This window comes from Rattus rattus, chromosome 11 (genome assembly GCF_011064425.1).
Source record: "Rattus rattus isolate New Zealand chromosome 11, Rrattus_CSIRO_v1, whole genome shotgun sequence".
In the NCBI taxonomy this organism is placed as follows: Eukaryota; Metazoa; Chordata; class Mammalia; order Rodentia; family Muridae; genus Rattus; species Rattus rattus.
In genome coordinates, this window is record NC_046164.1 from 86,056,491 (window position 1) to 86,081,008 (window position 24,518).

Consider the following 24,518-nt stretch of genomic DNA (forward strand, 5'->3'; position numbering starts at 1 on the left):
CATCTTAGCTTGCTTCTTTTTTTTTTTTCTTTCTTCCTTCCTTCCTTCCTTCCTTCCTCCCTCCTCCCTCCTTCCTCCTCTCTCTCTCTCTCTCTCTCTCTCTCTCTCTCTCTTTTCTTTCTTTCTTTCTTTCTTTCTTTCTTTCTTTCTTTCTTTCTTACTGGAAACATTTCTGTACCAGCCATTGTTCATAAAACGGACCCGGGGTCAACAGTTTAAGCAACATTTGTTATGAGGCTATTCACCTTGTTAAAAATGTGGATACCTTTGTCTTTAAACAAACAAACATACAACCTTCTACGTTAAGACATATTTCTGTTCTTTATGTGTGTGTTTGTAAAGACAGGAGATTGAATGGAACAGAGCAATCAGTGTAACATTCGTTGTAGTTTAACCTCTTTCTTTGACTGATGGGGAAACTGCAAGTTAGAGAATGTGCTTGATCCACTCCATGGAAGGTCAGAACTCAATGGTGCTTTTCCATTGTATTAACAGAAAATAGCATGAGGGTGTGGGGGAGGGTGGTACTGACTGCCACCCTGGGGCTGGATGCACTTTATTTAAAAATATAAGCAGGCATGCAGGTATGCCTCCCACTTAACCTGCCCTTTGCTAACTCCTGCTGTGGAAATCATCTAGCATGCTATACAAGAAGACAGTTTAAAATAAGCAAATGGATTTGGAAGTTCATATGTCTAGTAGCATTAACAGTTGGTTAAAATTGGCCGGCAATGTACTGGTGACCTCTCACTGTCAAGGCCTCTATAATACTTTGATTTCCTGTGAACCACTCTTTCCCATTTCTGCTGCCTTGAAGTCAAAGCATAGAAAAACCATATAGGATGCTTCAATTTGGATCAAATGACCTGTGTAATAGCAGCAGTTACAATTGATTCCAGAGGACACACACTCTTTGCTTCTTCCATTTCTACGTTATGAGGCAAATAGAAAGAAGAATGAATATTTGGGACAGGGGGTGAAAAAAAATTACCAACTGCTTCCCTGGATAGGCACAGCATGAATGCATGAATCCTTATTCCAGGACAGATTAAAGCAGGTTTGACAGAAACAGAGCCAAGCTGAGACATCAGAATTCAAATAGAATCATTAAAGGATGTACCCTTGGGGGTTCTTAGCATTAATCACAGGTGATTATGAGGGCCTTGCCAAGTTGTGAGTGTCTGTCATGCATAGAAACTTGCAAATCTCCTCTAGCAAAATGATAGAAGGGCTGAGTCATAAAACAGTGATGGTTAACTGCTATTTTAGAAAAATGGTCCAAGTTGTCAGGGAAGCGGAGTTTAAAAGAAAAGACACTGAGAACAGGGGTGGGGTAGGGGTGGGAAAAGGGGAGGTAGATAGAGAAGAGAGAGAGAGAGAGAGACAGAGAGAGAGAGACAGAGAGAGACAGAGAGAGACAGAGAGAGAGACAGAGAGACAGAGACAGAGAGACAGAGACAGAGAGACAGAGACAGAGAGAGAAACAGAGAGAGAGAGACAGAGAGAGAGAGAGAGAGAGAGAGAGAGAGAGAGAGAGAGAGAGAGAGAGAGAAAATATTGCTGCTTTAACTTATTTTGGTTCAAGATGCTTGGGAGGACTTACATCAGCCAGAGAGGGAGATGAGTTTCTCATTAACATAGATGGCTAAGGAGCTCAAAAATGGATGTATGAGAATCATATTTAGTGCCTTAGCTGGGGGAGGAAGCAGAAGGCCTCTGGAAATGTTGGTCAAACATGGGGCCTAGAGTCAGAAGCTGTTCCTTCATTCTGGAGAAGATCAAGACTACCAGGGGAGGACCTGGGTCTGTAGAGAGAATAGGAGGCACTCTTGCAATCATTCCCTAGAAAGTGAGTCAGCCATTGATTTTGCATCTGTGATACAAGAGAACTGACTCACCAATCCTATGTTCAATTCAACTGTGAGTGATTTCACCATTAGCAAGATAAAATCTGGTTTAATTCATTATTGGCTCAGCATCCCTTGCCTTTCCCAGAGACTATGGCATCTGGGTTTATAAGCTCAAGTCTCTTAATATGTGTCCCCATGTTGACTTTCCCATAATTACCCTCAAACACTTGAAATACTACTTGTTTTTTTATTTAAACTATGAAGAAATGAATAGTTAATAGACTTTTATGGAACTGTTTTCTTTAGAAATGAGAGATAGTTACTTGCCAAATGCATAGGTGACTTGCCCTTGAACATTCTGCCCAAGACCTTTGAGAGCATTCTGGCTGATGCCCCCTTCTGTGCTGTTGTATCCTTGAGTTACGATGGACACGGGACTCTTTCCTGTAAAGCCATTTGGTACACCAACATTAATTTTCCATTCAAATGTATTCTGACTTCATATATATGTTTTTACCAAGAAAGAGTCAAAACATTCAGAAATGTTTCTTTCTAGGTGATTGATTTTCCAACCTTTTGGGCAGTTGTAGGAGTTCCACTGGTTACAATCTGTAAATTAACAAATTGTGTTCTGTCGTGCGTGGTTGCAGGTTTTGTTTTGTTTATTTGTTCTTCATTCTACATTAACAATCAAACTCTGCCATATTTGTTGAGCCACCTCGTTTTAATGATCCTCTTTAATTTGAAGTAGTGCTGTGGGCATCTACATTGTCCCATTTTCAATGATGCACATTCAAAAGACAGTAACTTTAAGAAATTTAAAACTAATTAAAGATTTAGGATATCTTTAAATTAGGTCACGTATCTTTAAATTAGGTCCCATATCTTTAAATTGTGGTCACATTCAGCAAATAAAAATAGGACATCTACTTTTGAATTTAAGATAAACCACTACTATTTAAAAAATAGTATAATATTTATTGAAATATTTCTGGCATATTTATACTGTTTTCATTTGTTATTTATCTGAAATTCAAATATTAATCAGGAATTTATATTTACATTTCAACCCCATCTTAGGACAATGGGGTGAGGTCATTTTGTATAAATAATCTCTTGTGTACTGTGTGACAGTATCACCTGACAATAGAAAGCTGATGGCCAAGAAGCTGAAGCAGAATCCAGAAGAGAGAGAAAGGAACTCTGGGAAAGAGTAAGACGTGGAAAGATTCACCATCCAGACTCGGAGGAAGTCAGACATAATGAAACTGAGTAGAGGGAACTAGCCGTGTGTCAGACATAGTAATATCAGCGGGTTAATTGAGTTGCAAGTTAGTCAGGGAACAGGCCTCGTTTAAGGCCTAGGCATTTATTAATAAACAATAAGTCACAGAGTAATTATTTGGGAACAGGAGTGGGGGTAGAAAAGCCTGTGGTTACATCATTTTATAAAATTATTGGAGTCAGCTTGTAGTTCAGATTGTAAAATCTTAACCAAGAGGTCGTATCTATAGAAAACTCAAGGTGGGTGACCTTACTGTGATCAATAGCTAAGGAGAAAAAATGAACTCTTTGCATCATGTCTAAGAGATGAAGCTTGGCCAAAGACGCAAAGTGAGATTAGGAAGCCAGACTGAGTCCGGTGACCAAACTGAACTGTTTTTAGTATGTTTTGTTCTTCATTACCCAAGAGTTTCTTTTTCCTGTTTTCCCTCTAAATATCTCAGAAAGATGGATGAGGTTTGTGATCTAGTGATGCTATAGAAGGCTGAGCATTAATGGAGAAAAGATGGCCATCTGTCCCAGTTCACGACTCTCTGGGCCTTTAATACTAACCAGCTTTTCCCCTGGTTAGAGTTAAGCTGGTGTCATAGATCCTCTTACACAGCTGGTACTTAATGTGCAGAAAAGGCTTGATAAACCTGTTAAGGAAGCGGACCTGAGCTCATAAATCTGACATGACTCACTGCTCTGTTCCTCTCTGCTGGGGGCTGGGGGAGAGCGTTACTGCAGATGGAAAGAAACTATGGAAGAAAATAGGCAACGGGGCATATGGAGGAGTCATGTCAACTTATTCTTCTGTTTGCTCATTCTCCTTGAAATTAGAGACAAAAACCATTGTCCTTCCCATATACCAGAGTAATGACCACCCAAGGCAAAGGATGAAATGGCTTCCAGAAACGAAGACAATGTCCCACAAACTCCAAAGGGAGACACTTTGCTTTCTTGGTTCTTCTTTTAACAGCTGCATATCCCACTTTGTCGAGGATAGCCTAGACTTACTTACGCTAACTCATAATAATTAATAACAGTTCTTTCATGCCAGAACATGGAGGATATCATGAATTCAAGTAAGTTTGCTAATGAACACCAACGTCAGCTATTTCAGAGAAGCAGGGTATTTGACTCTAGAGTTTGGTTGTTCAGAGCTCTCACAATTGCCAACAGACTAGAGTACCCAGTCTTCCATGGCAAGCCTGTTGCTATACGGAGTCTCACTTTAACTAGGAAAGCTCAGGAGGTTCTAAGTAAAGTAGATGTAAATAAATAAATGAATAAATAAATAAATAGCCCCACAATATAGTCTTATCCAGCTTATTTTTATTAGGGGAATCTTAGAACTAAAAAAGCTTCATCAAGATGAGCATGTGAAAGAAGTCAGTTTGCAAAGAACCGGAGACCCTTCCTTCCCAGGCCATCATTGTAATACAAATGGAAGGAGGGTGGTCACTTATACTGTGTGGCCAGATGCTTTGGGCTCTCTCTTTATGTCACTAGCTCACGTCCATTCTTTTTTGTAACAAGCTATTTCTATCCCAAGCCTAAATTACAAAGCACAACGTTTTCTCCCTCTCTCCGGACCCCTGCTGGGAATTTCACCTAAACTCTTGTGGTTTTCTACTAAACTCCAATAAAAGCATCCTAGCGCTTCCTTTAGAGTCCATTTCTAAGTTCTTTTATTAATTCCCAGAGTCGAACCTGCCAACGAAACGGACTTCTTTTTTATTCTACCTTGCAGGGATCGTTTGAAAGGCTGCATGAAATTAGTAATTTCCTTGAAGCTCTTTTTACCATTGCAGCGGTCATGACCAGCTCGTCCATGTAGATTTTTCCCATCAGTAGAGCAAACAAATAGTTGTCCAGTCTATTCACTCCTTAATTGCTTTTGTCATAACTATACTTACAGATTAGGTGATTTACTGACTTTGGGCACCCTAATGCAATATGCTTTTCAGCAGTTCTCAGCCATGTTATTTGAAGCCCGGATAGACTTAAGAGGTCATGGACGACTTCACATAGGTTAGGAAGTTGAATCCCTTTGTGGATCTCTGGGCTCATGCCATTGGTATCTCTGAGTCCTAAGTGAAAATCCAGGATGGGTTTTCAGGTTTGTAGATGTTGCCCAGCCTTTTGAATCCTGTTTTGATGTAGCTGTTTATATTTCTCATGAACTATAAGGCACTTGGCTTTTTCAGAGACGAGCTTTTCTGCCTGGTTTTTGATGCATGTTTTGGGCAAACAAATCACAAGTTCTTTCTTGCAACTTGGCAATTCTTTGCCTTCTTCTTAAACGTTTCAGCAGACCAAGAGCTTCTTTGTCTTTTGTGGTAAACGCTTGTGAGTCCATCCAGGAAATCAATTAGTTATCGTTTGAAGCCCTTCATATTAAGAGCTCTTGAGTTCTCTGGACTTCAGGTCATGATAACCTTAAAGGAAAGAATGTAGCCATTGCTTCATAACCTCTCTATACCTTGTAGCATCTCAAGGCTTTGGAGAGTGGAACAGGTGATTGCCAGAACTACCTCATGTTGTCCAGTGGTAGGAAGTCTGGAAGGATCTCAGGCTGAGATATCATGGACCAAAATACTGGAAGGATTTTGACACAGCCTTTATGAGGCAGTGAAGAGTTGACTGGTACTAGTTAAAAGCACACCTTATCATGAAATCATTATGTAGATTTGACTCATCTTTATAAACAAAGGTAAGAATTTCTTCATGGAAAGATCACTGCTTAGAAGCTTCTCTGTGCTCTTGACAATCTCGACAAGATTGACTTCAACTTGTTTCTCAGAAACATTTTTATTAACTAGTAACCCTTAATATTTATTATTCATTCTCTTAGAAATAGCAGTCTTGAAATCTAGACTCTTTACCAATTAGTATCTAGTATGCTGAGAAAGCGCTATGTCTGGGGCTCTTTGAGCTGACTCCTCATCCCATAATATCAGTGATTTCCTCTGTCAAGTCTGAGTGTTGACTTGACATCTGTTCTACTCTTCAAAGCCTTGAGATGCTGTAAGATACAAAGAGGTTATGGAGCAATGACTATTCTCTTTCCTCCAAGGTTGTCATGATCTGAAGTCCAGAGAACTCAAGAGCTCTTGAAACCAAATTCCACATTGCTTCTGTAATGTAGCTGAATCCCCTGCTGTGGAGAAACATGGACCTCATGATGACTCTTTGATATTATATAAACATGCCCCTGAGACTCAGAATCTAGATGTTGGCATCATTCTTTGTTCCCTTCATGCCCAGTAATATAATGCAGACTGAACACTGAGTTTTGGAACAATCCTCCTTTGTTTTGTTTTGTTTTCCAGTGCTATCCTTCTGTCCCTGCTGGTAGCCTGAAATTCTAGCCTTTGACTTCAGGTAGAAGAATAGAAGCAAGGATTGGAAAAAAACTTCTCTGGGACACATTACTATTGATGGAGAATGAAAGTAATCAACAGGGACATTGGCCAGTTATTGTAACAACAGTAACTAATCAATGTTTTGGAGGGAAACCTTTGCTATTGAACAAAAGCCAGTGTGTGTTAGTATAGAGTAGGTACTACAACATTGTATTGTATTTTCAGACTTTGAAAAGAACTGGATGGTGGTCTAGAACTTGAGAGAAGAAAGCCCTACATCTTGTTGAGCTGAGCTGAAAACTTGGCTGTCAATTCCAAAGAATATGGGAAGTAGGGACTTCTAGTAGCTTTTAGGTACAGTAACCATTCTCAAATACTAAAGGATTAGTTCCTATTAGTGAAAGCTGCATATTCATGTGGTAGAGTAGTGTAGTAACAGATTGGAGTAGTAGAACCATGGTCCCGGGAATAAACAGGCAAGAAGAATGGCTCTCCAAGATCCTATGCAGCCCAGACTGCAATGTTGTCAGGGAGGGAACATTGGAAGAATGTGAAACCAGTACCATGAGGCCCTCCAGCCAAACTCTCCCAACTGAATAGATGAGGTAATTCTACGGAACTGGCCAGTAGATGTCTCTCTCTCTGTTATTTCCCTTCTGATCATTACCTTGGCCATCATACAGTTCTGCTACATTACTCGATTGTACTGGCGAGAGAGAACTGACAATATTAAAATGACTCCATTGCTTTTATGAACTGGCTACAGGAGACTAGAGTACATTTCCATTACTGAGATGTGTTGCATGCTTAACCAAATGCTTTTGGAAGCAGATAATTACGTATTGTAGACTGTGATTGTTTAAGGAGGATAGACATTATGCTTTGAGACATGGCCAGGGGGATGTCTGACTTTTGTGAATAACCTGGGGTGATTTGGGCTGGGAACCTGGAAAAGAACAAGACTTCTTCCTGATGCAAACACTGCCAGTGTTAGTAATGGCAGTATTTTAAAATACACAGAGTTGTACTAAAATGATTGTGGAGGAGTTCTCAGTCCTGTCTACCAAACTAGGGTGTTGCTTTTACAAAAAAAATTAACTTTTTTGGGAAAGATAAAGGGTTTTTCAGAGAAAGGGAGTGTGTCTAAAATGGCCAGTGCTAGCACACAGGGTTTACATGCGCTGACATAAGGCATATTTGAAATCTGAAAGCATTTATGCATTAAATAATACAAGATCCAATATCTGGAGTAAATTACTGAAAATTCTAGTTTAAAAGGAATACATTTAAGGCCCCTAAAAGAATACTTTTTGAATGAACTATGTAGACAATCTGGAGCCAATAAAGAAGAAATAGATAAGGAGAGTTTTGCTAGACATTCCTAGATAGTCATGACGAAAGGTAGGAAGATTCTTCACTCATGTGACTCATAAAGTATCATAAAGGTTCTAGAGTCCTCATCAAGACTTCCAGAAGATTCCAATGAAGCTATTTAGTAGACAGTCATATTTGAGTGGGACTGATTTCTAGGTCTAGATCTTCCAAAAGTTAACTATTCAAGGGTGGACAACAGATGAAGGTTCCCAGCTACACGTGTGGAACTCATTGGAAGCACAAACACACCCTCACTTCATACTGCAGAATCAGAGTGTCCATTTTCACAACACCCCCAGGCCATTTGTTTCTATCTTTCAAAGGCAGAAATGCCATTTAGCCATTCTTTTATTTATTTACGTATTTAATGAGCAATTGAGGGTTTAGTTAGTACCAGGCTTGAGACTAGGATCTGAGGATATAATGCCAAACAGAAGAAGACATACAGGATTTATAAAATCATGGCTTACTTTTACATTTATTTATCAAATAGTCATAGCACGATTTTTTTAAACCATGACTGTATGAAGTGTTTTAGTTATAGTGACACATAATCTAGTAACTTTGTGAACTGTGCACTGTAACTACTATTATTGTTTGACCATTAGTAATAAGGAGATGGAGATGTAGAGAGGTGAAGTGACTTTCATAAGCATCAGAATACAAAACAAAACAAAAATCCTGAAGGTAGCGGAGCAATGATTTGAATCCAGAAGTCTGACTTCAGAGTCCACATCAGTAAATCAATCAGCTAGTTATGCTATTCATCACATGACGACATAAGCAAAATGTTAAGAAAGAAACATTAGAAATCCATTAACCAAGCTGGTCATAAACGTACCTGTGTGTGTTTACATATAAGAGGGGCTACATATATGTGTTTACCTGCATGAAGACTGCTGGGGCTAACTCTCAAAGTATCATCCGCTGAGTAAAGAGTAAAGTATCTTCACTGCAAAGAATATGCCTTCTCCTGAGAGCACCCAAGGCAGCCTGGCTAACCATGCATAAGGTGGCAGGGAGAGGTTAGAAGTGAGACTGTGGAGGGGGAAGGGAAGCCAAGCTGAGGGATAAAAAACATTGAAAACACATGAAAAATCAGGTCTAATGCTAGGTATTCTGAGAAGCCAATGAGAGTCTGCTCAGGAGAGTGTGGCGAGGTGACCCCTATTGTGGCAGCTGAAAGGAGAGCAGGTTGTAGTAAGGGGCAGAGGCATCAGAACTACCTGGAGTTGATTGAGTGGCCCGGTTGCAAGATGGCATAACTCATCCCAGAAGTAGCAGGAAGGATGATGAGGAGTCCGGTGTAAGAGCTGCCTGGTAGGCAATATTAATAGGAGCGATTGTTCACGCACAAGGATATGTGTATTTCTAAGAGTCAGTGATGCTCAAAGGACAGAATTAGGATATCACCTGGCTTTCCAATTTGAGCATATGGAACACATGGTGTTCCTTTTTGCTAGGCTGGGGTCGAGCAGTTGGATGAAGGGGAAATGTGTTTTCCTGTTAAGCTATATCAGCTTGAGCTGATCCTCAGACTTCCAAGCGGGTATAGAAGAGAAACAGCACGCCTTTGAACTCTTTCTTTCTGGGTCTGGGATAGACTTGCAATTACTTGATATTTACTAAATGGATTTTAAGAAGACTTGTGAAAAGAGCTGTTTCCCATTGCCTGATGGTTATTATCAGAATGATGCTTAGCTTCATGTGGTAGGATGACATACAATTGTAAGCAACCACCTCAGAAAACATCAGAAACGATCAAGCTAACACAATAGTGCAGTTTGCACTAAGTTATGCAAGCAAGTTTAATTCATCAGAAGATGGTGGCCAACCCAAGGGTTTTAGATGCTGCTGCTTTGGATAAGATGCCCATGGTGAATCTTACCCAAGGCCAATGCTATTCTATTAAAGCAGACATTAAACATTTTAAGAAGTATGAAAGCCATTCATCTCTTCCTAGTGATGCTATATTCACTCTGTACCTTCTTGATCTCTAAGCTTCACTTTCTTATTTCAGTCATAGATACAGTTTTGAGTCCCTTCAGATTGTTCATGCAAAACTGAGATGTGCAAAAAAATATAGATTCCATGGCTTCTGAACTTGTTTTCAGGAGGCTTATGAATCTGTCTGATTGGTGAAGGGAAAGAAAGCAACTGCCACTCTAATTTTAATAAAACATTTAGGCCAGTGCCCTAACCTGTCTCTCAGAGCTTAGGATCCAGTTTCTTCCTATACCACACTCTATTTTAAGATGGAGTTGGATAAGAAGAAACATTTTCAGTGTCACAATGAAGGTTTCTGCTTTGTTCTTTGTGGGTGAGTGACTGTGCTGAATCTGGCTTGTAAAATGCCTCCATTGGGCATTCAGTTGCTATTAGTTTCATGGTGCATTTCCTAGCCTGATCAATAGCATTAACATGGAGAGGGGAGATGATATATATACTCCAAAATATAATATTAGTTATACACATATGGATTCCATAAGCGCAGATGAGAAGTCTAAGTAGAATAAAGTTGAGGCATGGAATACACTATTCATGATGAGAGTATGTTTACCCCAGCAGTTAGAAAACCAGCTTTTAGAGACGAACCTCATTTCTAAAGAGTTCTTTAGTTTTTACAATGGATTTGGACTTCACTGGCAAATAAAAGGTCCCCAGCATCATAAAGTAGTGTTTTAAAATGAAATTAATCCAAAGAACAAGATCTCATGGAGCCTCCCATGTAATTTTCCTTCTTCTAGTGCTGTGGAAGAAAACAAACCAGGCATGAACACGCTCAATTTCCACCATTAGGCCACACACTACTGTGGAGAAGTGATGCCCAGCCGTGAGCTCTGGACTAATACATGCTGTTGAGTTGGGGATGTTGAGGCAAGTGGCCTGTGAAGATGGTGAGTGTTGGAAGAAATGAGGAGCAGGAGATGAGATGACTCTGAATTTGGGGATCTCCATGAGTGATGATTCATATACAAACTGTTGAGAACATCTATGCTGGAAGAGAAGTTGGGAAGGTAGAAAAATTGAGGGAGGCATAAAAATCATAATTTTGATGCGAGACTGGATAGAATTACATTGTCTACTATGGTAGCTACTAACCTCATGTGGCTATTTTGCATTTAAAATAGGGTGGTCTAAAACCTGTGGGTGACTAGAGGAAAGGCCTTTGTCAGCAACCTAGTACTATTATTCTGTCAAATGAACATAATAATAAATTATCCTATATGCTATTTTCTTTATGTGCATTTCTCAACTCTCTCAGAGAAGCTTCTTTTGTAGGAAATAAAAATATGGAGACCAATAACTGGTCAATGTACAGAACAGACTGGCATTCTCACCTCTAAATTGAACACCTATTTCATATCCCCTTCCCCCAAACCCTGAGGGACCACTGAGGAAGTGAAGGTAGAAAGATTGTTAAGACCTAGAGGGACCTGTAGCCAAAGAGTATATCCTGGACATGACTGCACACTTGTGCACACACACTCATAGTAGCTGGAACTGCTTTCACAAGAGTTTCACAGGGTTAAGCTAGCCCAAATTACAGCACAGATGGAAAAGAAACTCATGTTGCCTCACCCATAGCAGAGGAGCTCTGGCAGTTCATGACTGCTGGGAGAGGGAGGACTACTCTTCTTTAGGGATGTGGGCCTGAGGGACTATCCACTTTCCAGTGCATGATCCCGTGCCATTACACATTAGCACACAAAGTGGTCTCAGTGGAGGTAACATTTAAGAGAGAGAAAGAATGAGTGAGAAAAGGCGAGGCTCCTGATGCTGTGATAAGAAATTGGAAGGAAGGGAAGAAGCAGTAGATTGGATCCAAAAATATCATAACCAGTTATGAATAGTAAGTAGTTTTGGAAAAAATGGAAGATAATGACCTGTAGTACTTTCTTGTTAGACTAGCAATGTTTCTTTAATGCAATTAATTTACATATTGACTAAGTCACATGTACAATGTTTCAAAATGCTTTTAAAACCATGTTTCATTTAATTTTTTTTATCTTTATTAAATTGGGTATTTCTTATTTAAATTTCAAATGTTATTCCCTTTCCGGTTTCCAGGCCAACATCCTCCTAGCCCCTCCCTCTCCCCTTCTATATGGGTGTTCCCTTCCCCATGCTCCCCCCATTATTGCCCTCCCCCCAAGAATCCTGTTCACTGGGGGTCCAGCCTTGGTAGGTCCAAGGGCTTCCCCTTCCACTGGTGCTCTTACTAGGCTATTCATTGCTACCTATGCAGTTGGAGCCCAGGGTCAGTCCATGTATAGTCTTTGGGTAGTAGCTTAGTCCCTGGAAGCTCTGGTTGGTTGGCATTGTTGTTCATGTGGGGTCTCAAGCCCCTTCAGCTCTTTCAGTCCTTTCTCTGATTCCCTCAATGGGGATCCCGTTCTCAGTTCAGTGGTTTGCTGCTGGCATTCGCCTATGGATTTGCCATATTGTGGCTGTGTCTCTCAGGAGAGATAAACATCTAGTTCCTGTCAGCCTGTACCTCTTTGCTTCATCCATCTTATCTAGTTTGGTGGCTGTATATGTATGGGCCACATGTGGGGCAGGCTCTGAATGGGTGTTCCTTCAGCCTCTGTTCTAAACTTTGCCTCCTTATCCCCTAATAAGGGTATTCTTGTTCCCCTTTTAAAGGAGTGAAGCATTCCCATTTTGGTCATCCTTCTTGAGTTTCATGTGTTCTGTGCATCTAGGGTATTTCAAACATTTGGGCTAATATCTACTTATCATTGAGTGCATACCATGTGTGTTTTTCTGTGATTGGGTTACCTCACTCAGGATGATAGTTTCCAGTTCCATCCATTTGCCTATGAATTTCATAAAGTCATTGTTTTTGATAGCTGAGTAGTATTCCATTGTGTAGATGTACCACATTTTCTGTATTCATTCCTCTGTTGAAGGGCATCTGGGTTCTTTCCACTTCTGGCTATTATACATAAGGCTGCTATGAACATAGTGGAGCATGTGCCTTTGTTATTTGTTGGAGCATCTTTGGGTATATGCCCAAGAGAGGTATAGCTGGATCCTCAGGTAGTTCAATGTCCAATTTTCTGAAGAACCTCCATATTCCAGAACCCTGCTGGGTAGACAGAAGTAGAGTGTGAAGTATATTAATCCTCTTTCTATGTAGGAAATAAACTCAACTAGTATTCCTCAGCACGCTATCTTATTTAGACCGCCTACGCTCTTCACATCCTACCACTCAGGAATTACAATTTTGGAACATATGGAAGATTTCCAGAATGGTTGTACCAGTCTGCAATCCCACCAACAATGGAGGAGTGTTCCTCTTTCTCCACATCCTCGCCAGCATCTGCTATCACCTGATTTTTTGATCTTAGCCATTCTGACTGGTGTGAGGTAGAATCTCAGGGTTGTTTTGATTTGCATTTCCCTTATGACTAAAGATGTTGAACATTTCTTTAAGTGCTTTTCAGCCATTCAGCATACCTCAGCTGTGGATTCTTTGTTTAGCTCTGAACCCCATTTTTAATAGGGTTATTTGTCTCCCTGTGGTCTAACTTCTTGAGTTGTTTGTATATTTTGGATATAAGGCCTCTATCAGTTGTAGGATTGGTAAAGATCTTTTCCCAATCTGTTGGTTGCCATTTTGTCCTAACAACAGTGTCCTTTGCCCTACAGAAGCTTTGTAGTTTTATGAGATTCCATTTGTCGAATCATGATATTAGAGCATAAGCCATTGGTGTTTTGTTCAGGAAATTTTCTCCAGTGCCCATGTGTTCAAGGTGCTTCCCCACTTTTTCTTCTATTACTTTGAGTGTATCTGGTTTGATGTGGAGGTCCTTGATCCACTTGGACTTAAGCTTTGTTTTATTTATTTTAATAAGGAAAAGTGATATGTTATAAAAAGATTATCAGAAAATATGAGATGATCAAAATTGATCTGTATTGTTTGTGTAAGTATATGGTAGGTGTTGGGCTCTTAATACCCAGAAACATTTACTATTGTTTTTAGAAGTTCCAGTTATTTATTTTGTGTTTTAGAGTGCTCCGTCTGCATGTAGCCTGCTACCAGAGAGGGCATCAGAGCTCATTAGAGATGATTGTGAGCTGCCATGTGGTTTGCTGGGAATTGAATTCAGAATTTCCGGAAGAGCAGCCAGTGCTCTTACCTGCTGAATGAACTCTCCATTTCCTAATGTTTAATATCTTAATACTAATTTTAAAGTGTGATGTGTTGAAATTATAATATTTTGGATACATTATAATAAATCACTGTATTTAAATAAGTGTTCTTGTTTTTATTTTATTTCACATATTGTTACTAGGAACTTCAAAATTATGCTTATGGCTTTCTTTAATTTCTCCTGAACAATACTGGTAGAAAAAGTTGGGAAAAGATTGGATACTGAAGAATTAGTTTTGGGTACTCAGGAGGCTCTGTTCTTCCAGGAGGCTCCTTTCTCTCAGGAGGTTTCTGTAGAAAACTACATTGTAGAACTCTTACAGGACAGTAATTGATAATTTATACCTAAACAGTCAAGAAATTTGAGTTAGTGTGTGTGTATGTGTGTGCGTGTGTGTGTGTGTGTGTGTGTGTGTGTATGTGTGTGTATGTATAGTATAGTATATAGACCCATATTATAATCAATGTTCAGTAGTTTTACGTGCATAAAAATTTCAGGTGATACATCAGCAAGAAAACTTGGGGAGGTTAAAAACCCTGAAATCCCTAGCATGAATTTAGTTTTGTTCGTTCGTTGACTCTGAAATTGTAATTCCTGAGTGGTAGGATGTGAAGAGCGTAGGCGGTCTAAATAAGATAGCGTGCTGAGGAACACTAGTTGAGTTTATTTCCTACATAGAAAGAGGATTAATATACATCACACTCTACTTCTGTCCACCCAGCAGGGTTCTGGAATATTCTTGCCTTGTTTTGGTGCTGAATTCTCCTCTCTTGCAGCTTGGATCTTGCCCTTAACCTTACTCGATGAGGAAGCCCAGGGGAACTAAACCTCTTTTACAATCACTGTCTAGTAAATATCCAGGTTTGTCAAGTGAGCACATGTCTTCAGGACAGCTACAGAGTTATCATGTGGCTAGAACTGCTGCTGAAAGCTGGTCCTACATTATCTTGAAATCTCTTCTCCAGTTCTGTTTGCAGTCTCTAGCCTTGCCCTGGAGGACTGAGAACATCCAACTTACCCGACAAGTCAAATATATCTATGGCCCATTGTACAGAGTCTGTTGATTCTGGAAGTGCCATGCTGGAAGCTGCCTTTACCTGAACAAAAAATGTGTCTTCGAAGTGTATATCGGAGGCTGGAGATGATTAGAGTTAGTGGTACTCCCTTAAAAGGAATTAAGAGGCAATATTACAAATATGAGTAGTCTTGCTACCATCAAGGACATGGAGGTTTTTGTTTATCAGATTCCCCACGTGTTTCTCAGGAGACTTGGCTTGACAGTTGCTTTGTAGGAACCTGTCAGCAGTGGCTGTTTGCTCACTTAGCAGATGGAGATATTTGCCAACTAAAACTCATTTGAGTATTAGCACCATGAAGTGACTATAAATTATACATGACCTGGAAGGCCTTGTTTCTTTTGCTTTGTCCTGGATATTTCCTTTATGAAAACATTTGACATTGCTATTGGTATTATTGTTGGCAATGGGAATTAGACACAGGCCCTTTCCTACACCTTGTGGATAGGTAGATGGGCTGTGAGGATTCTACCCTGAATGTGTTGGTGGGAGGGTGGACACAGTAGCCCATTCCAGGAAGACAGCTGTGACATCAAGGTGTCTGACTGTACTCACATCAATATATGAACCCATAGACATTGTTCCCTCATCATCTTGGTAGTAGAAACGTTCCCAATTCACCCTTGCTCAATTTTTGGGGCAGAAGTTTTGTGGAAAGGGATAAATTATAGAAAGGAAAAAATGTTGAATTTCAGCCTTTAGGTGAATCTTTAAAAAAGGCACACTTTTCAGTCTTTCTTTGGCCAGGATATCTTTGGTCATCATTAACACTGGTTGAGCTGGCACTGTAAACTAGAAACAAAACTAGATGTTCTATAGTGACAGTTTTCCCTCCGATTTTGTGACAGTATTGAGTCCCGTCTGCTTTCATTCTGTCCTAACCACTTGCATGATGATAAAATTTAATTGCAGTTTAGTCACAGTGAGATACAGCAGCCAATAAGAAGATGGGACAATGAAAGCCATGCTCTGTGACAGAAGCTAAGCTATGGTTCTTTTTAACTTCACGTAGCTGGCTCAGTGACTGCTGGTGCCTTGTGCTGCCATCCGCAATATCTCTGTTCATGTCGTCCTATGCACAAATGCAATACCATAAATTTATTTTTCCTCTGTCTGGGTTTTATTGAGTTATTTGATTTTTCTAGTAAGAAATTACTATATTTGTCTTTATCAAATTCATGCCCTCCAAGTTCTAGGAACCCCAAGGAAGAGAATAGAGAAGGAGTGAGGGAGACAGAGGAGATAGAGGACATCAGGAGAACAAGGCACGCTAAGTCGACTGAGCATGCGCATATGAACTCACAGATCCCAAGGCATCAATCACAGGGCCTACACATGTCTGTACCAGGTCCTTGCCTATATACTATAGCTTTTAGTTTAGTACTTTCATGGGCCTCCTCAATGTGTCCCCCTGAGTGGGACTTTGATTCTTGTGCTTGCTCTTGGGGATATTTTACCTTTCTGTTGGTTTGGCTTATCCAACACCCACATGATGTTTTATCACATTATATTTTATTTTGTTATGTTTTGTGGTCTCCTAGAAGCCTGTTCTTTTCTAATGAGAGACAGAAACAAAGTACATCTGGTTGGGAGAAAATGTGGGGAGCAACTGGAAGAAGTATGGGATGGGGAGCATGCATTCAAAAGAAAAATAAAGGCATAAAGGCACTTCACGTGAGATTAATACCAAAATAGCATGTCATTTTCAGTTACAGCCACCGATTAAACTCTTAATATTAAAAAGAAAGAAATTTTATTTTTGATAATTCCATATATAATTTATTGTTGCCATATTCACTTCAATACTCCTCTTATCCTGCTTCTACTCTAGCTATTCCATTCATATTCCCAGCTAGGCTCCTCTTATGAGTGTGTGTGTGTGTGTGTGTGTGTGTGTGTGTGTGTGTGTGTGTGTTCTGCATGTAGTCATAGACATAGATGATATCTGTTCATGCAAGATCTGAGTCCTATCAAGAAAGCAGCATTTACTACTTTTGCATTTTGAATAGGAGCCCTGAGCTGTGGTGATCATGCACGTGGTAATCATCACCACTGACTGACAGATGGGTAGTTATACAGTCGGGAAAGCCTGGCAGTAGGATGCTGGATGTCCTGAGCAGTATGAAACAGTGTGTTGTGAGGGTACACACTGCTTGGGACAAGATTCACTTGAAAATGCAAGCCACTTATTTTTAGAGACTTCCATTTAATATTTTTGTGCCTCAATTGGCCACCGAAAGCATGAAATTCAATAACATGGAGATGGGCAGTGTTCTACTTTTTCCCTGGCCTTTCATAGCATCCTGGGAGAAGGAGAAAATTGTTATTTTTTTCCATTTTTTAGACAAAGGAATAAGGCATAGAAATTTTAAAAAATTGTTCGAAAAAGAAAGCCAAAGTCTCATGTTCTTTTCCATATGTAGACTTTTAAAAAGTTGTCCATTGCCAAAGGTAAACCAAAACTGTCATCTCAAAGGTGATAAGAGATAATGTATCCTTGAGTCAGCCAAGACTCTAGATGATCAGGATGACCACAGCACTGGAACACACATTCAAGTAGCCCCAAGTACCACATGCTGAGAGTTGCATGAAATTTAATAGAAACACAATAAAGAAAATCATATATTATGAAATTTTCAAATAGTGCTGTGGGAAGAAATATAAGCAAAGTTGGGTTAAAGAGGAGTAAAAGAAGCTCTGCTGTAGGCTTCTGAGGCTCGGTGGTGACATCATTAGCCTTTGTGTTAGTGAAGCTACAGGTCTGCTAAGTTTACTTTCTGAAAAGATTCACTCAGTAGTGAAAGGAAGGTTAGGTGAGAAAGAATACCTCTTAAGAGAGTTAGAAGACAAAGATTAATCGTAATTGGGCTCCTGACCTACAGAATTCCAATTTATCCGTGACCACTAAAGTTAATCAGCTTTGCAGAAGGTCCAATATAAAAAAGGTTTTTCCTCCTTCTGGTTTCCACCTGCACCCTGAGCTGACCCTGTGCCAAGTTCTCAATACCAAAATATTACCAGGAGACAGCTGGTTTAATGGGAGTATTGACACACCTGAGAGACAGGTAAGACCACCACTTCTGCTCAAATACCTGGCCCAAAAGTGCCCTGCCCAGAGACCTTAGGACACAGGAACCAATGAACAGTTCAGGACAGGATCCTTCTGGTCTGAGCCCTGGAGCTGATCCTGTGACACAGCTCTCCATACCCAAAATCTGCTCAGAGAGGGCTGGTCTCCCAGGAGTGTTGACACACAGGCTTACAGGATGGAAAAGCCACAGTCAGAGGCAGCAAGACCACCTAACACCAGAGATAAACAGATCCAAGTGCAAGAACATACACAACAGAAACCAAGACTACTTAGCATCATCAGAACGCAGTTTTCCCACAATAGCAAGTCCTGGATAACACAACACAATGGAAAAGCAAGATTCAGATTTAAAATCACATCTCATGATAATGATAAAGGACTTTAAGAAGGACACAAATAATTCCCTTAAAGAAATACAGGAGAACACAGGTAAACAGATAGAAGCACTTAAAAAGGAAACACAAAAATCCCTTAAAGAATTACAGGAAAACCCAAGCAAGCAGGTGAAGGAATTGAACAAAACCATCCAGGTTCTAAAAATGAAAATAGAAACAATAGGAAATAACAAAGGGAGATAGCCCTGGAGATTACAAACCTAGGAAAGAGAGCAGAAGTCATAGATGTAAGCATAACAAACATAATAAAAGAAATAGAAGAGAGAATCTCAGGTTCAGAAGGTTCCAAAGAAGACATTGACAGAACAGTCAAAGAAAATGCAAAACACAAAAATCTCCTAAACCAAAACATCCAGAAAATCCAGGACACAATGAGAAGACCAAACCTAAGGATAATAGGTATAGAAGAGAATGAAGATTCCCAACTTAAAGGGCCAGTAAGTATCTTCAACAAAAATTATAGAAGAAAACTTCCCTAACCTAAAGAAACAGATGCCCATAAACATACAAGAAGTCTACAGAACTCCAAATAGATTGGACCAGAAAAGAACTTCTTCCTGTCACATAATAGTAAAAACATTGAATTCACAAAAAAGAAAGACTATTAAAAGCAGTAAGGGAAAAAAGGTCAAGTAACATATAAAGTCAGACCTATCAGAATTACACCAGACTTCTCAACAGAGACTATGAGAAATAGAGCATCCTAGGCCCAAAAACAAACCCTGAGCTGCCAAAAGGCTATATTTTATAAGCCATTAGTGGGACTAACCAGAGGTCAAAGGGCAGTATTTGAATGAACAAAATCAGAAATGAAATGGGAGACATGACAACAGAAACCAAGGAAATTCAAAAAATCATCAGATCTTACTACAAAAATCTATACTCAACAAAACTGGGAAATCTGGATGAAATGGACAATTTTTGACACAGATATCAGGTACCAAAGTTAAATCAGGGTCAGATAAACCATCTAAACAGTCCATAAGCCCTGAAGAAATAGAAGTAGTCATTAAAAGTCTCCCAACCAAAAAGAGGCCAGGACCAGATGGGTTTAGTGCAGAATTCTATCAGATCTTCAAATAAGAACTAATACCAATACTCTTCAAAATATTGTACAAAATAGAAACAGAAGAAACACTAACAAGTTTGTTCTATGAAGCTACAGTTACACTGATACCAACCACACAAAGGTCCAACAAAAATTAGAACTTCAGACCAATTTACCTTATGAACATTGATGCAAAAACATTCAATAAAATTCTTACAACCTGAATCTAAGAATACATCAAAATGATCATCCTTCATGATCAAGTAAGCTTCATCCCAGGGATGCAGGGATGGTTCAATGTATGGAAAACCATAAAAGTAATCCACCACATAAACAAACTCAAAGAAAAAAATCATATGATCATTTCATTGAACACTAAAAAAGCATTTGGGAAAATTCAACACACCTTCATGTTAAAAGCCTTGGAAAGATCAGGAATTCAAGGCCCATACCTAAACATAGTAAAAGCAATATACAGCAAACCAGTAGCCAACCTCAATAAATGAAGCGAAACTTGAAGCAATTCTACTAAAATCATGGACTAGACAAGGCTGCCCAATTTCTCCCTATCTATTCAATACAGTACTTTAAGTTCTAGCTAGAGCAATTAGACAACAAAAGAGAGCAAGGAGATACGAATTGAAATGGAAGAAGTCAAAATATCACTATTTGTAGATGATACTAGTAATTCTACCAGATAACTCAACTTCAGATAAACAACTTCAGCAAAGAGACTGGATATAAAATGAACTCAAACAAATCAGTAGCCGTTCTCAAAGGATAAATGGAATGAGAAAGAAATTAGGTTAATGATACCCTTCATAATAGTCACAAATAATATAAAGTATCTGGGTATGACTCTAACCAATCAAGTGAAAGATCTGTAGAAGAACTTCAAGCCTCTGAAGGACGAAATTGAAGAGGACCTCAGAATATGGAAAGATCTCCCATGCTCATGGATTGGCAGGATTGAAATAGTCAAAATGGCCATCTTACTGAAAGCAACCTACAGATTTAGTACAATTCCAGTCAAGATTCCAACTCAATTCTTCATAAAGTTAGAAAGTGCGATTCTCAAATTCTTTTGGAGTAACAAAAAACCCAGGATAGCAAAAAAATATTCTCAACAATAAAAGAATTTCTGCGGGAATCACCATTCTTGACCTCAAGTTGTACTACAGAGCAATAGTGTTAAAAACTGCATGGAATTAGTACAGAGATATACGGATCAATGGAATAGAATTGAAGACCCAGAAATTAACCCACACACCTATGGTCAATTGATATTTGGCAAAGAAGCTAAAACCATGAAGTGGAGAAAAAGACAGCATTTTCAACAAATGGTGCTAGTTCAACTGAAGGTCTGCTTGTAAAAGAATGCAAATTGACCCATTCTTATCTCCCAGGACAAAGCTCAAGTCTGTATGGATCAAGGACTTCCACATAAAACCAGATACAGTGAATCTAATAAAAGAGAAATTGGGGGAAAGCCTTGAACACATGGGCACTGGGGACATTTTTCTGAACAGGACACTAATGGCTTATGCTCTAAGATCAAAAATCAACAAATGGGACCTCATAAAACTGCAACGCTTCTGTAAGGCAAAGGACACTGTCAATTGGACAAATGGCAACCAATAGATTGGGAAAAGATCTTTACCAATCCTACATCTGATAGAGGGCTAGTATCCAATATATACAGAGAACTCAAGAATTTATGCTCCAGAGAGCCAAATAACCCAATTAAAAATGGGGTACATAACTAAACAAAGAATTCTTAGCTGAGTTATATCAAATAGCCAAGAAGCACCTAAAGAAATGTTTAACATCCTTAGTCATCAATGAAATGCAAATCAAAACAACCCTGAGATTCCACCTCACAGCAGTCAGAATGGCTAAGATCAAAAAGCTCAGGTGACAGCAGATGCTGGCAAGGATGAGGAGAAAGAGGAACACTCCTCCATTGGTGGTGGGATTGCAAGCTGAAACAACCACTCTGGAAATAAGTATGACAGTTCCTCAGAAAATTAGACATAGTGCTACTTAAGGACACAGCTATACCACTCCTGGGCATATTCCCAAAAGATGCTTCAACATGTAAGAAGGACACATGCTCCGCTATGTTCATAGCAGCCATATTTTTAATATCCAGAAACTGAAAACAACTCAGAGGTCACTCAATAGAGGAACAGAAAATGTGGTACATTTACACAGTATTGTACTCAGGTATTAAAAACAATGACTTCATGAAATTCACAGGCAAATGGATATGTCTAGAAAATATTATCCTGAGTGAGGTAAGTCAGTCACAAAAGAACACACATGGTATGTACTCACTGGTAAGTGGATATTAGGCAAACAGCTTGGAATATGGACCACATGAAGCTCAAGGGGAAGGAAGACCAAAGAGTAGATGCTTAGAAGGGGAACAAAATAAGTAAGTAGAGCGTGGGAGGGACTGGAAGGTAAGAGAGGAGGGGTAGGGGAAAAGGGTAAAATCAGGTTTGGGAGGAGATGAAGGACATATGTAGAGAGTCAGGAAATTTAACAGAGGTGTGTCGCAATGGGTGATGGGAACTCGGCATCAGAACCAGAAAGTCTCAAATGCCAGGAAAACAAGAGCATTCCAGGAACCCCCCCCAGGGATGACATTTGCTGAAATACTCCACAAAGGGGAGGAAGAATGTGTCAAGACCATATCCAGAGGTTAGGCATGACCACCCACCCATCTCCAAAATTTTAACCCAGAATTGCTCCTATCTAAAGGAAATACAGGAACAAAGAGTTGAGCAGAGGCCGAAGGAAAAGCCATCCAGATACTGCCTCACCTTGGGATCCACCCCATCTGCAGACACAAAACCCTGATACCATTGCTGATGCCAAGAATTGTTTGCTGACCGGGGCCTGATACAGCTGTCTCCTGAGAGGTTCTACCAGATCCTGGTCAATACAAATGTATATGCTTGAAGCCAACCATAAGACTGATCACAGAGACCCCAGTGGAGATCTTTGGGCAAGGACTGAAGGAGCTGAAGGGGTCGTATCTGGCAGAACCTTGATCCTGTGAAGGTTTGATACAGCAGTGTAGAGGAATGCTAGGGTAGTGAGGCAGGAGTTGGTGGGTGGGTGGGGAAGCACCATTATAGAAGCAGGGTAAGTGGGGATGGGATAGGGAGTTTGCAGAGGAGAAACTGGGAAAGGGGATAACATTTGGGATGTAATTAAATAAAATATCCAATTTAAAAACAAAAAGAGAGGTTCTTCCTAGAACATTTATGTTCTCTCTGTCTCTCCATTTCTTTTTTACCCCCCGTGTGTGTGTGTGTGTGTGTGTGTGTGTGTGTGTGTGTGTGTGTGTGAGAGAGAGAGAGAGAGAGAAGGATGAAAACAGAAGGTAATCTATCCATATGGGGGAGAGAAGTAAATCATGGGTGCGGAAAGGGTGGAGTGAAGGATGACTGTAGTAGGGGTGAATGTAATTACACCAATTGTAGTGAGATGTATGTGTATGGAAATTTCAACATGAAAACCATTATTTTATATCCTAATTATAAAAGAAAAAGAGAGTAACTTGTCAGAAGTCCCCTGGCATCCCGATGGCTTCAGAACAGTTGCTACCGGAAACTGCCGTGATGAGGTTATCCAGCTGAGACATAGTCTTTACCTCTGTGCTCCACTGGTGGGCACAGGTTCAGCTGATAAGCAAAATATGAAGGCACTGTTGTGACTGAAGCTGGGGCAGGATGTGACATGGATTTAATCCCCCCAGTTCCACCAGCTCCCCCTGTCATCCTTGTTCAGTGGGTCCAACTGAGTTACGTGGGTTGATGTGTAATGTCTCCTAAAGAGTCAAGGATTTGACTATTAGACCACAGTTAATTGAGCTGTTTAGGAAGGTTAATGAACCTTTGAGAGGTGAGAGCTAAGAAAGGAAAGTGGGTCACTGAGGGGTCAGTCCTTGGTAGACTGTCCCTGCTGTGAGAATCTGTTTCCTCACTCACGCAGGTTAGAGCAAACAGCCTGGAGCTTCTCCCAGCTTTCCTGTTACCATGCCTTCCCTGATATGTTTCCTTTTACAAAGTAAAACCTTCATCCTTTAACTTGTTTCCTTGTAGAGCATTTAGTTACACTAATTAGAAAAAAAACTGACTATTAAAACACACAATATAATCATGCTTTCTCATAGTCTTGCTTGATGACGTTAAGAAGTTGTGCTTAGAAACATTATTAACACGGCCTGGTTATTTCAAGTATTGCTATTGTAACCAGCCTGTAACAACTTCAGCAATGTGGCTGGATAGAAAATTAACTCGAAAAAATCAGTAGCCTTCCTCTACTCAAAGGATAAACGGGATGAGAAAGAAATTAGGTTAATGATAACCTTCATAATAGTCACAAATATGTCAAACTATTCAGACAAGGGACCCCCCAGGAAACAAGAGTTCCTCCAGGAATCTGAGAAATCTTAGAAGTAAAAGCTGGAGTCCTGGGGTGGGATATCATGGGAGGGGCTGATCTTCTAGAGAAAGAACCTGGAGGAAGGATTTGTAACTGTCAGATGACCTCGCAAGAGAGACTTAAAGCTGAGACGGTAGTGGGCAGGGCCCTCACTCTGGCAAAACCGCTCAGCTATCTATTTCCATTATCTTCTATTTAAATTCTACTCTCATGGCAGGACCTCAAAGACAGACCTAGGAGGGAGACGGGTGTGGATGGCTCTGTCTGTCCCTATTCCAAATGGGGCTACATTGAATAAAGATCACCGTTTTCATTTCTATTGCTGTGATAAAAATCTTCATAGCCGAGGCAACACACAAAAGAATAAGGGTTACAGAGGATTAGAGTTCACTGCCATGGTGGTAGTGCACATGACAGAAGGCAGGCAGCAA